Genomic DNA, 11,212 nt, shown 5'->3' on the forward strand with positions numbered 1-11,212 from the left:
TAAGACCAGGTTGGATAGGGCCCTGGGCAACCTGGTCTAGTACCAGATGTGGAGGCTGGTGGCCCTGCCTGTGGCAGGGGACTTGGAACATGATGATCATTGAGGTCCCTTCGAACCCAAGGCATTCTGTGGTGATTCTGTGATGATGATTCTAGGTGACTGAAAGATGACCTTAAGCTAAAAGAAACTGGTATGGGCTGGTACTTGTGGGAGTCAGACACCAATCAAGAAGCGTTGTATCACATACTGACAAGGTGCAGGTGATTCTACTGGTGGTGCATCAGAAAGGAAGCAACCAGGGAATCAGAATTGCAAACTGTTTACTGGTGTGAGAAGAAGGACAGATGACAGACTTTGTGCTCCATTTGCCTTTCCATCATGGTGGTTGGCACCTCCCACATAGGCCATGCTGCTCTAAGACTCAAGTATTTACACTGATAAAAAATCTATTGTAATTATCCGACTTTGTTTAGAAGTAACATCAGTAGCTGTGGCTTTAAATTCAGTAAGCCCAAACTGAATATCCAGATTCAGTTTGCGTTTCCTCCCTAACTTTGTGTCTGGCATTGGTACTCTGCATGAACCAACCAGCACCAGCCCTCCCTCATCTACATACATAGCATCCTGCTTTTCTGTGGAATAGAAAGCAAACAATGCACATGTCTGATCTGGTTCTGTTGGTGTGAAAACATATCGGGCAACTTCATCTATACTCACAGACTCCCCAATTCCCACCAATTTCTGGAAGAGACCTTCACAATAGACATGGCCATCAGCTTCTGAGACTCTTTGATGACGAATGTCGTGTATATCTGGATCAAAATCACTACTTACTCTTAGACCGTATGTCCGAGCACTGATTCTTGAGGTAACAACTTCTGGATTGATTCCAAATAACACAGCCCCTTTTGCAATGGCAAGCTGGGCCTCCGCTGGACAAAGTATATGATACTTCTTACTAAAAGCCTTCCTGACCTCATCCCTCAAGATGACACTAGATGCAAAGCCTCCCACAAGCAAAATGTACTGGACCTTGGCCATCTCAGGCTTGCCAAGGATTTCTTTCAAAGCAACAATAATATTTTTGAGACTGTACTCAAAAAAGCTCTTCATTTTCTCGTATGTAATCATGATCTTTCCATCACACCACATGGCTCCTTCTGCTTTTTGGAAGAACTGGGAGATTTCCTTCTTTTTTTCTGCAAGCTTAGTCAGTTTGTAGTAGCAGTTCAAATAGACTGCCTCCTTGTCAGATGAGCATTTCTGGAGACTGAAGTCGTATATCATCTGCTGTAATTCAGCAGGGTAAGTCTCTACATATTCATCCCATACACCATCATCAAATATCTCCCTGAGAAACGCAATGATGTTTTCATCCACTCTGTTTCCTCCCCATCCACCTCCAGACGCCTTGTGTAGCTCCTTCAGGCAACAGTTTTCTTGGATCTCGTGTACTGTGATGTCTACCGTGCCACCTACACAGACACATGCACACACATGAATGAAGTCAGATCTTCTCTCTAAATCACCTTAGAAGACCCATTTTCTCCTCCCATTTTTCTGCTTGTCCATGAGATTTCCTTAAGTAAGAAACAAAAGTAAAAATCCCATGACAAGCACAGAAGTGGAGCCCAAGCACTGGGACAGCACTGCGGTCCTTCAGGACCCCCCACATTCAGGACTGCAAAGCACCCATGCGCTGCACCCAGCAAACGTGTACTCATTAAGAAGGGAGAAGATTACCTCCACAGTCAACAACCATGTACTGGACCCCAGGGGAGTCTTCAAACTTTTTACTGTCGATGCCCTCTGTAAGAAACCCTTCCTGTGGAAGCTGTTTACACCAGAGTGATGCAGCCTCTGGCTCCAGGGCAAAAATCAGCTTCTCAGAAGTCATGTCAGAGATAAGTCCTGCCTGAAATCACAAGATAAGTGTTAGTCCAGAAAAGGTGGCAAGGTCACTGCTGCATGGACACCAACTGCCAGTGAGGCTGCTCTCACCCACTCTGGGGAAATGCTTCTTGCACTGCTGGTTTCTGTGGGCTCAGTTCTGCACAGCCACAGGGGAAAGGGCAAAGCTTTTGTTACCGCCAGCTTGGGACATTTACCTGCATCCATATCATGTATAACAAGAGTCATCGCTCCGATAAACAAAAACTCAAAATACAGACTGTCTAACTAATGAGAAATGCCTCTTCCTTAATGAGTAAAGAAATCTCAGAAGAGAATGTGAGAAGTGGGATAACCACTGCCTTTACCTCTTTTGCTGCCAGCCGCATGAACTGCTTGGCAGCTGCGGTCCATATGGCTGGGACAGTAATAACCCAGGTGATCTCCTCGGGGTCACAGACGGTATTGAAAGAGGCCTCCTGGATAGTGTTCAGGGCATGTTGCTTCATGTAGCGCAGGCTTTCAGCAAAGACCAACAGTGCAGGAAGGGTCTTTCCATTGCTGGCTTCCAGCCTCATGTCAGAAGTGACTTTCTACAGTTGACAGAAAATAGTTTAAATGTCTTTGGGGTTATATGTGGCAGCCCTGGGAACTGTCCCATCCTCCATACCCTCCCTCCATCAGTTCCTGGTTGCTGATTCTGTCTAGAAAGAGTGGAAATATTTGCCTGCATCCAAAGACGTTTCAGGAGCCAGCTATCACCTCATGTGTTTCTCTTTGTTCTGCTTTGGCAGCAATCAAAGTTGGCCCTACAGCACAAGGATAAAAAAGAATCCCACCCATAAACTGGCTTCAGCATATCCCTTCAAGAGAGGGAGAGAGAGGCCAGCATAAGTGTATAACGTGGAAAGAGTCCTGTCCATGACCTTGAGGCTGCCAAACTTCAAATTGCAGGGCACTTCTATTGTTCCCTGTAGAAGACAATGAATACCACCAAAAAGGAAGAGCCCATAAAGCCTCTAGCTTATCAAGAACGTAAATCATTTCTTCTTCCATTTAACAAAGTGCTCTTTAACTTCTCTGATCTTCACCAGACAAACTGCCCAGCTCCCTTCACCACTTCCTTTAGCCCGCATCCCTCCAATAAACAAACAGCCCTGAATCCCATGAGCAGGAACATACCCTGTCGTACAGGCTCATCTTGAAGTTCTGGAAGAAGTACCACTTGTGAGCTTCACCGGGTGGCAAGCTCTTGTATTTCATCACAGCATCATAGCCAAATTTCGTGAACTCCCGATTCTGGTTGAACAGGATGCAGGTGGGCGTCTTCGGGGTCCTCTGCCGATGTTCCATTCCCCAGAACACCTGGCGGATTTGGTCTATGCCCGAAGCAAGGGAAAAACAGTACCCACTGTAGGACGTGCCAAAATCTATCGAAATAACGAAGAGTGAACTGCTGGCCATAGCTGACAGCAGAACAGAGGTGCACAGACCTGGAGTTACAGCGGAATACAGCTGTCCAGCTAGAATGAAACCTATACTGCTACGGCAGCAACAGGAAGGCAGTCCATTCCCGTCTCTAATCTCGAGAGAGATTAGAGTGTGACTGCAATTACATGAATAATTGCCATTACCTGTAAAAAGGAGGAGCTGAAGTTCACAGAGGGGAAGCAAGTGCCTGACACTTGCAGTAGCTTCTTGTGCACTCAGCAGCGCAGTCACTTGTACTGCTGCTCTTTTGGGCAAACATTTTCTCCTGCAGTAAGCGAGTGGATAGATTAATGTCTTGCATCTTCAAACAACACAAGATGCTTGAAGAAGAGTGTACAAGCGCTGATCCTAGAGAGGAAACTTCAGGAGACATCAGGTATGTTGCATAGGGGTTGTCTCTGGGTAAATTTACCATGTTTAACCCTAACTCAATGAAAAACAGGTGTCCTCAGTTAAAGACAGGAGATCAACCAATGTAGCTGAAAACCAACGCAGTAAAGTAAACAAAACCAAAATCCATTGCAGTGGGAGAGGAACAGGAAAGTCATGGGAGAGAGAGGCATGACAGCCCCTTGCAGCAGTCATGCAGATGTGGATCTGCATAAACTAATGCATGGGCTTTGCCTGATGCTGCCTTGCTGTGGGAAGGAGCTTGCTGTGTACCCTACCTGTACCTGAGCTGAAGGAGCACCTGAGCTTGGCACTACATTTGCTATAGTTAGTTGATGTTTCTTCATGAAGATCCCAAACAGGGCACAGAGGTTAGAAACTGCCAGAACTGCATCTAGAAGTGTGCCGAGCCATCATGCGCCATGAAGCCTGTACCCTGGCTCTGGTCTGTTCACTAGCAGGGATGCAGCCACGGACTGTCTGCTCGTGAGGCTGGCTGTCTTTTAGAAGGTACATCTTCAGAGTATGTCAGAGTATTTTTTATTCTTTTATTCTTCATTTTCAGAATTCCCTTTTTTTGGTTTCCATTTTTTTTTCTTTTTTTTTTCTTTCTTTTTTTTTTTTTTACCCCAGAAGAAAAACATTAAATACGCCGCAGCAAACACCAGTCTGTGGAGCCAATACTTCAGAGAAGGAGACGTTAAATGTTGTGTTAGAAAAGTTGGATCAGCTGGATAAAGAATGTAGGTGAGTCTGGTGACCAGAAATTATCTTCTAAATACTCATTCTTGTGGTCTGAAGTGGTGGACTCCTGCAGTTTCACCACTGCCCTTCAGTGCTCCCAGCCTTTATGGCAAGGGTTGTTAGGACTGCAGGCACCTCTACGGCTGCAAAGGAAATCCAAGGGCTCTTTCCAGAGACAAAAGCAGATGCATGTTGACTGTCACCTTACCCTGAGACTACCTGGCTTGCTGAGGCTGGCAGCACTGCCAATAAAAATACAACCCAGCTCGTGCCTGGCCCAGTGTAGCCTTAGGACAGCCCTGCTGTGGCATGTGTGGGCCAGGTTAGACACATGATTAACCCTGCAAGCAAACAAAGCAAACAAGCAAGCAAAAAAAAATGAGCAAGCAAAAAACAAGCAAGCAAGAAAAGACTGTGCTGTGTGGCAGCACTTAGTCACAAGTTGCAGATAAGCGGTGCAGAGAAGGCTGAGTTGCAGATGACTCTGCTACTCCAGATGTGTTTTCAGACGGGTGACAGGGCTTGATCCGTGTTGCAAAGGTGTGCTGACTGTAATGTGTTTTATCATTTCATTCTTCCTCGATGGACTGATGGACAGTGTGAATAGGTCCTGGCTTAATCATTGTGAGGCTCGACTACAGATTCTGGAGAAGTGCAACAGGTACTGTGACTACATGCATTACAAGTTCATATGAAGGGAAAATCATAAATGTTGTTATGATTTTTACTAAAACATCTTCAAACTTTGGTTACCACAGCTCTGTTCTCCAAGGCGCATCAAACTTTCTTTCTTCTATTTGACTCCATTTGCATGGCTGGTTATAAGCTCCAAGGCAGGTTGTCGTGGAGTGCAGAGTTCATTGCCGTGACATGTAAAAGGAAATCATCATGTTGTGGTATAAGCTTTAGTTTGCATGTAACTACTTTGCTGAACAGGTAATGGCTACATGAAGAATATCTCCAAAGGTAAAGGCACGCACCCCAAAGGATGAAGAGGTGGTAAAGGTAATGCTGAGGACACTTTGAGTAGATGTGAAGAGTCACACATGGGGATTTTTAGTGAACACACCGATGCTGGAATGGCGGGAAGAAAAAGGGATGCTGTTCATCAGCAAGGAAAAAAATAAAAATAAAAACAAATAAAGAAATAATAACCAAATAAATGATATTTGGAGTATAAAATGCATACAGAAATAATCCTCAATAACCAAGGTCAGGAGGGAATAACTTCAATTGGTGTAGCTGGATTTCCAAACCATTCCTGAACACTGCACAGCTTTGTGGAGAAGAGGCTTTCCTGTTGGGATTTCAGTGAGGACAACTTGTGGTATCCTCAAGTTTCTGAATATGGATGGAGTATCCTTAGAGTGACAAGAGGTTTTCAGCTGTGCAGTTCTGTATAGCCTGATAGCAAAGAGACGTTCACGTGTTCTGAAACCTGGGAGATTTCCTCAGGAGTATCTCAGAGTTTGAGACTTGAGTTGATGTCAGGCAAACGTTCACAGACCGTGGACGTAGACTCAAATAACGGCAAGCTTTGTTTTTCTCGTCTCTGAGTTAGTTTGCCGAATTAAAGACAGCTGTCAGCAAATCAGTGTAGATTCAGATTACACCTCCCGCATTCAGATCCCCATTCTTCATTTGTTCTCAGGTCTGTTTGATTAACGCTGATTGCTTCTTCCATCTCTAGGTAGATTACTGCATCTGACCTTTCTGTCAGGCAGCTCCGACCCTCCCCACAACCAGGAATAAGGGAGCTCCCAGAAGTTAACACTGGGTGTTAATTGAATTTGCTCATCCCTGTATTGTCTTTTCATCTGGAGCCAGTCATAATTCTCCAGTAAACACGCTGCATTTAACACCTCCAAATTTAGACAGACTCCAAAACCAATATTTCTGTGTGCAGTAATGAAGGTAATTTAATTGGCAGCACATTGGCTTGATGAGGTAATCCACAAGATCAAAATATGAATATGAGATGGTACAGCTTATTCTGAAAGGAGTGGAAAGAAACATGGGACAAGAGATCTCCTTTGTATTAGAACCATATGAGATCTACCACACAAAAATAAATATAACTTTTAAAAAACCTCCAGCAAATCATGAGGGGGGGAAAAAAAAGAATCCCTTTTAAGGTGTGAGTGTGCCACAGACCAAATACGTAGGCACATTTTTTTGCTGCCACTATCTGCCCTGGGTTTCTTCTTTGAAAAGAGCGTTCTTTGACTCCTTAGATTTGTCCACTGGAGGAAAAATTGATTGAAATTACCCAGGCATCTGTAGAGCAATGAATCCAAGAAAACAGAAAAACTCTGACAGGCTTGGGATGATTGATGATAACGTTTTGATGTTAAAGAAGAAAACTGGAGAAGAGATGAGATTCTAACCAGTGGAGAACACCTGTGTTTTCCTCGAGCCCAGTGCTGTCTTCTTGTTCACCTCTGATCCTTGCAACCCCACCTCCCTTTCTCCTACTCTAGATAGCTCTCCCCTTGCTCTACGTCCTAGGTGGGAGCTTCTGGGGAGGTTATTTAGCTGGTTATGTCAAGTCTTTCCTGGGTGCTCTACGCCTTCCCACCCGACAGCATTTTTACTGGAATCTGGGGGATTCCGTAGGGACAAGTCTACCATTATCCCAGTATCCAAATACAAAGGAACAGATCTCACAACATTAATTTGTTGCAGTGTAAATTCTGGAAGGGCCATCCAGAAAGAGGCTCAAGAAAAAGAAGAATGTGAGAAGCTCAAGGAGAAGGAGAAGGAGGAACGGTAAGGAATTTGTTCAGATTCCCAATGCAGCGTGTGTTCTTACACTGAAGAGCCACACACTTCTTGTTTCCCCCAGTCCAAAGAGACTCTTTTGTTGTTGTTGTTTTGAGAAGGCAGCCTAGACACCTTCTCCCCAGACTTCTGACTTGCCAGACTCTGATTTGCTGGAAGACAGTTTGCCTTCTCCTGGAAAGGAGATGTTCTCAGGGTGAACGTGTTCATAGAAGTAATCAGCAGACAATGACATCAATACTGCTCTTTGATTGTATTCTACTATGACCGTGCAAAACTGAGCCGGTGAAGCAGTGTTTCCCACATGAAAGCTGCTCGTTCATACCGTTCTGCTGGGATGGTACAGTTGGGAAATACTCTGTAGAAAGTATGGTATTCATAAAAGAGATTAATAACATGCTGCAAGGTAGTTACATTCATCCACTGTTTCATCTTGTCTTAGCTAACTTTTTGGATTCCTTCCTTGTTCTAGAAACCAACATCTCTTGTCTCGAGCAATGAGCATGCACAAGCAGTCAGAGAACATGAATATGATTTAGCAGAGGTTTGTTGTTGTGGTATTGTTTTGTGGTTGTTTTTTAAGAGATAGGCTACTGGTTAGGCTGCGGTTGGACTTGATGATCTTCAAGGTCTTTTCCAACCTGAGTAATTCTATGATTCTATGATTCTATGATTCTTCAGGACTCACCAGTTAAGGCTGTGTGGAACATACATGAATGCTCTCCGCAAAACATAGAGCACGTGGACCAGCAAGACCTAAAGTACTTTAAAAAAACAGAGCTTCGAATCCTATGGCCCTTACTGAAGGATGGGGAAAATGTCATTGAGAAAGCTGTAGTGTGGAATGAAACAAGGCTTTAATGTCAAGCTTATAGATATATGACCATGAGAAGATGAAATAGCCGTTGTGCAATCTGTTGCTTTTCTTTCTCCTATGATCAGCCTGCTTCTCATATCTAGTTAAATGTTTCTGGCTTGGGACACCAAGAATAAACTATTATTGACAAAGAACCTACTAAAGAGTGAAAGTGTTTGCCTTGCTGGAGCGCATACATTTTATGTAACTTTGATGGTCACTATTTCTAAACAGCATTTTTGTGGAATGCGTGGGATATAAGGAAAAACTTATATCCCATATATTAACTTGTCAGGTAGTGGCACAGGCTGCCCAGGGAGGTGGTGGGGTCACCATTCCTGGAAGTGTTTAAGAAATGTGTAGATGTGGTACTGAGGGACATGGTTTAGTAGTTAAATATTGGTGGCAGGCGGACGGTTGGACAAGATGATCTTAGAAGTCTTTTCCAACTTTAATGATGCTATGATACAATACAAGCAAGGGCACAGAAGAGAGCAGGCTAAAGGATGGGCACTGTATGAGAGAAGCCAACAACTGGAATCTTTCTCCCATCACTCAATCCTTCACTTTTTAACAGCTGCAAAGGATGGAGGTTCCTTGGTTCATATACGTGGAGAGAGTAAGTGAAAGGAGATGTTCTGGCTTGGAGCAAGTCCTACCCTTTGCAAAGAAGCAATAGGGCCAGAACCCAGGAATCTCAGCTCTTGGAAGAAGGAGAAAGGTAGCCTTGTAATTATTTAGTGGACCTCATTTAGATCATTAGAAGTACCTGGTCAATGCAATCAGTATTGCTTCTATTTGGGATAAAAAGTCAAATTGATGATAATGAAATCTACAGGTTCCATGAGGCAGATGTCCTGTCATAGTTCTCCTTGAGCAAATACTTTGTAGACACATGACTCTAGCCTCAGCACCATGCCTTTCCCTTGGGGGGGGGCAAGCCTGGCCCCAAACACAGTCACTGCTTTGCAGGTACTGGGCAAGGTCCGTTGGACATTGTTGTGCTGTGTGGCTTTGCCTACTCACCCATGTCCATGGGGGCACCACACAGGCTAGCTCTGCCACCTCGTGGGGGGTGATGCAAAGGAAAGTGCCAAAGGTGGATTTGGCATAACCCACTGCTGAGGGCTACGGAATGGAGACAACTTATGGACATCCCACACATGCTGAAGGTCAGTTGAGACCCCAGGATAAGCCCTAACAACCCCAAGTCTGCTTTAGAAATGCATGTTCTGGCACAGAGGCCAGAACATCCCCATAACCCAGAGTAAGGACCAGAAAATAGACAGATATTTACACCTTAAGTGGGTTAGGCCTCTTCTGATTTAAATAATTCTACATCAAGAGCTCATAGGGGGAAAAAATCCTTTTCCTTTTCCTCCCTGTCCACATCCACAGGCAGAAATAAGGTTGCATTTTTCATTTCTTTTCTCTGAATCCTCTTTAGAAACCAGTGAGGTAACACTGGCGGGGCAACCACAGCGGCTTAATTTTGAAATACATAAGCTTAGTCAGTAAGAAAGCTTAGAATGTAAAATACTTTGAAAAGATACTTTCTTTAATGAGGCATTAAATAAAAGTAGCAGATTATAATGAACACAGCTGCAAAAAGCAGTGTGCTCAACCAGTGCTGGATATGCAAGAAGCATCTCAAAATCACTGCCCCATATGTCGGTAGATGCTCTGGAGGAATTTGTTTTTTCAGAAGGAAGCGGGCAGGCCTGAACCCACAGAGTCAGCATTCCACAGAGACTTTATTGTTGGGTTTTTAACAGCAATGTGTTGTCTAAAACAACCCTGGGGACACGACTGCCACCCTGGCAAAGAAGGCCCAGGGGAGAGTGGGACACAACAAGGCTTGGTGGCTGCACTCCTCAGAAGGGCTGACCCTGTGATGAGGAGAGGTGATGAGTTGGCACTGTGCAAACAGGACCCTCTTGGGAAGGGTTGGCAGGCTTTCTGTGCACAGCCTTCCCAATCTGCAGGTTTCATTGAAAAGTCTGCAAACAGGATCATACCATTTGGTCAATCTAATCCTCCAGGATTTCTCAAAGCTTCTGAAAAAAATCTTTCACCACAGGCTCTCAAAGTATCTAAGCCATCACGGGGCAAGAGGAGGCCTGTCATGAATAAATGATTGGCTGAAACACAGGGAAAAGAGGGTAAGGGAAGTAAGGGAAGTTCATGTACTAGAAGGCTGCCCTGAGGTCTTCCTGCAGACATGAGCATCTGGCAGAGCACAATGAGGAAGAGCACAATGGGGATGCTGTACATGCCCATTCTGATTTGATTCTCCCCTTACTTGTGGATATTGCTCTGGTTAACCTGGATTTTCACCTGATCCACAAACGATGCAGTTGTGTTTCTCACGGGGGTCAGCACACGGAGACAAGGGAGCCTCACACTCAGCCCGCCTCATCGCACGTCTCCGCTTTGTAACACCAGGCTTCAACTGTTAGGCCGCACCGTACCAGAGCCGAGAGGCGGAGCCGCAGACAGCCGCAGCACATCGCCTCAGGGGATACAGAAGCCAGACGGCGGCGCTGCTGCCGCCACAGGACAGCCATATAACACAGCCATCCCACCCCGCGGCCCGAAATAGCCCTGCCTGAGGACCCACCCCGCAGGGGTCTGTCGTTGTACCGCTGGGCACAAGGGGTCGGGCAGATCATTGCACCTGGGCATCCCGCGAAGTAAGCGGGTCACCCGGGGACGACCTGTACCCGCGCAAAAATTCCTCTCACATCAGCAGTGAGGACCCGGGCGTCACCCCGGGTCGTTATTTTCCTTACTCATAAGTTTAAGGCATAACGCATCACTTTCCGCCTTGTCAGCAGGGCCCTACGCTTGGCCTTTTGAGGTCAGGGCGACCGGCCCTCTCCGCCCCCTTAAGGCCCCCCAGCCGTACCCCAGTTGTACCCCCGCTCCCCTTGCCCTTCTGCCCGCTTTTCTTGCTGTTCTGAGCCGCTGTGAGGCGGGACGCGCCGGTGCCTGTATGCAAATTAGCAGCGGAGCGCCGCACGGGGTTGTGGGAGCGTCGTGCTCGCGCGCTTCCTCCCC

The 11,212-nt window shown here is 45.7% G+C and overlaps 1 non-coding gene and 1 pseudogene across 1 annotated transcript; both read right to left on the minus strand.

The window, feature by feature from the left end:
- Positions 1–429: 429 nt before the first annotated feature.
- On the minus strand, positions 430–3,461 carry LOC140249284 (heat shock 70 kDa protein 12A-like; annotated as a pseudogene).
- A 7,351-nt stretch (positions 3,462–10,812) lies between these two features.
- On the minus strand, positions 10,813–10,961 carry LOC140247510 (U12 minor spliceosomal RNA). The gene has a single exon (XR_011902693.1). It is a non-coding gene; the product is annotated as a U12 minor spliceosomal RNA (small nuclear RNA).
- Positions 10,962–11,212: the final 251 nt, after the last annotated feature.

Source organism: Excalfactoria chinensis, chromosome 1 (genome assembly GCF_039878825.1).
Source record: "Excalfactoria chinensis isolate bCotChi1 chromosome 1, bCotChi1.hap2, whole genome shotgun sequence".
NCBI lineage: Eukaryota > Metazoa > Chordata > Aves > Galliformes > Phasianidae > Excalfactoria > Excalfactoria chinensis.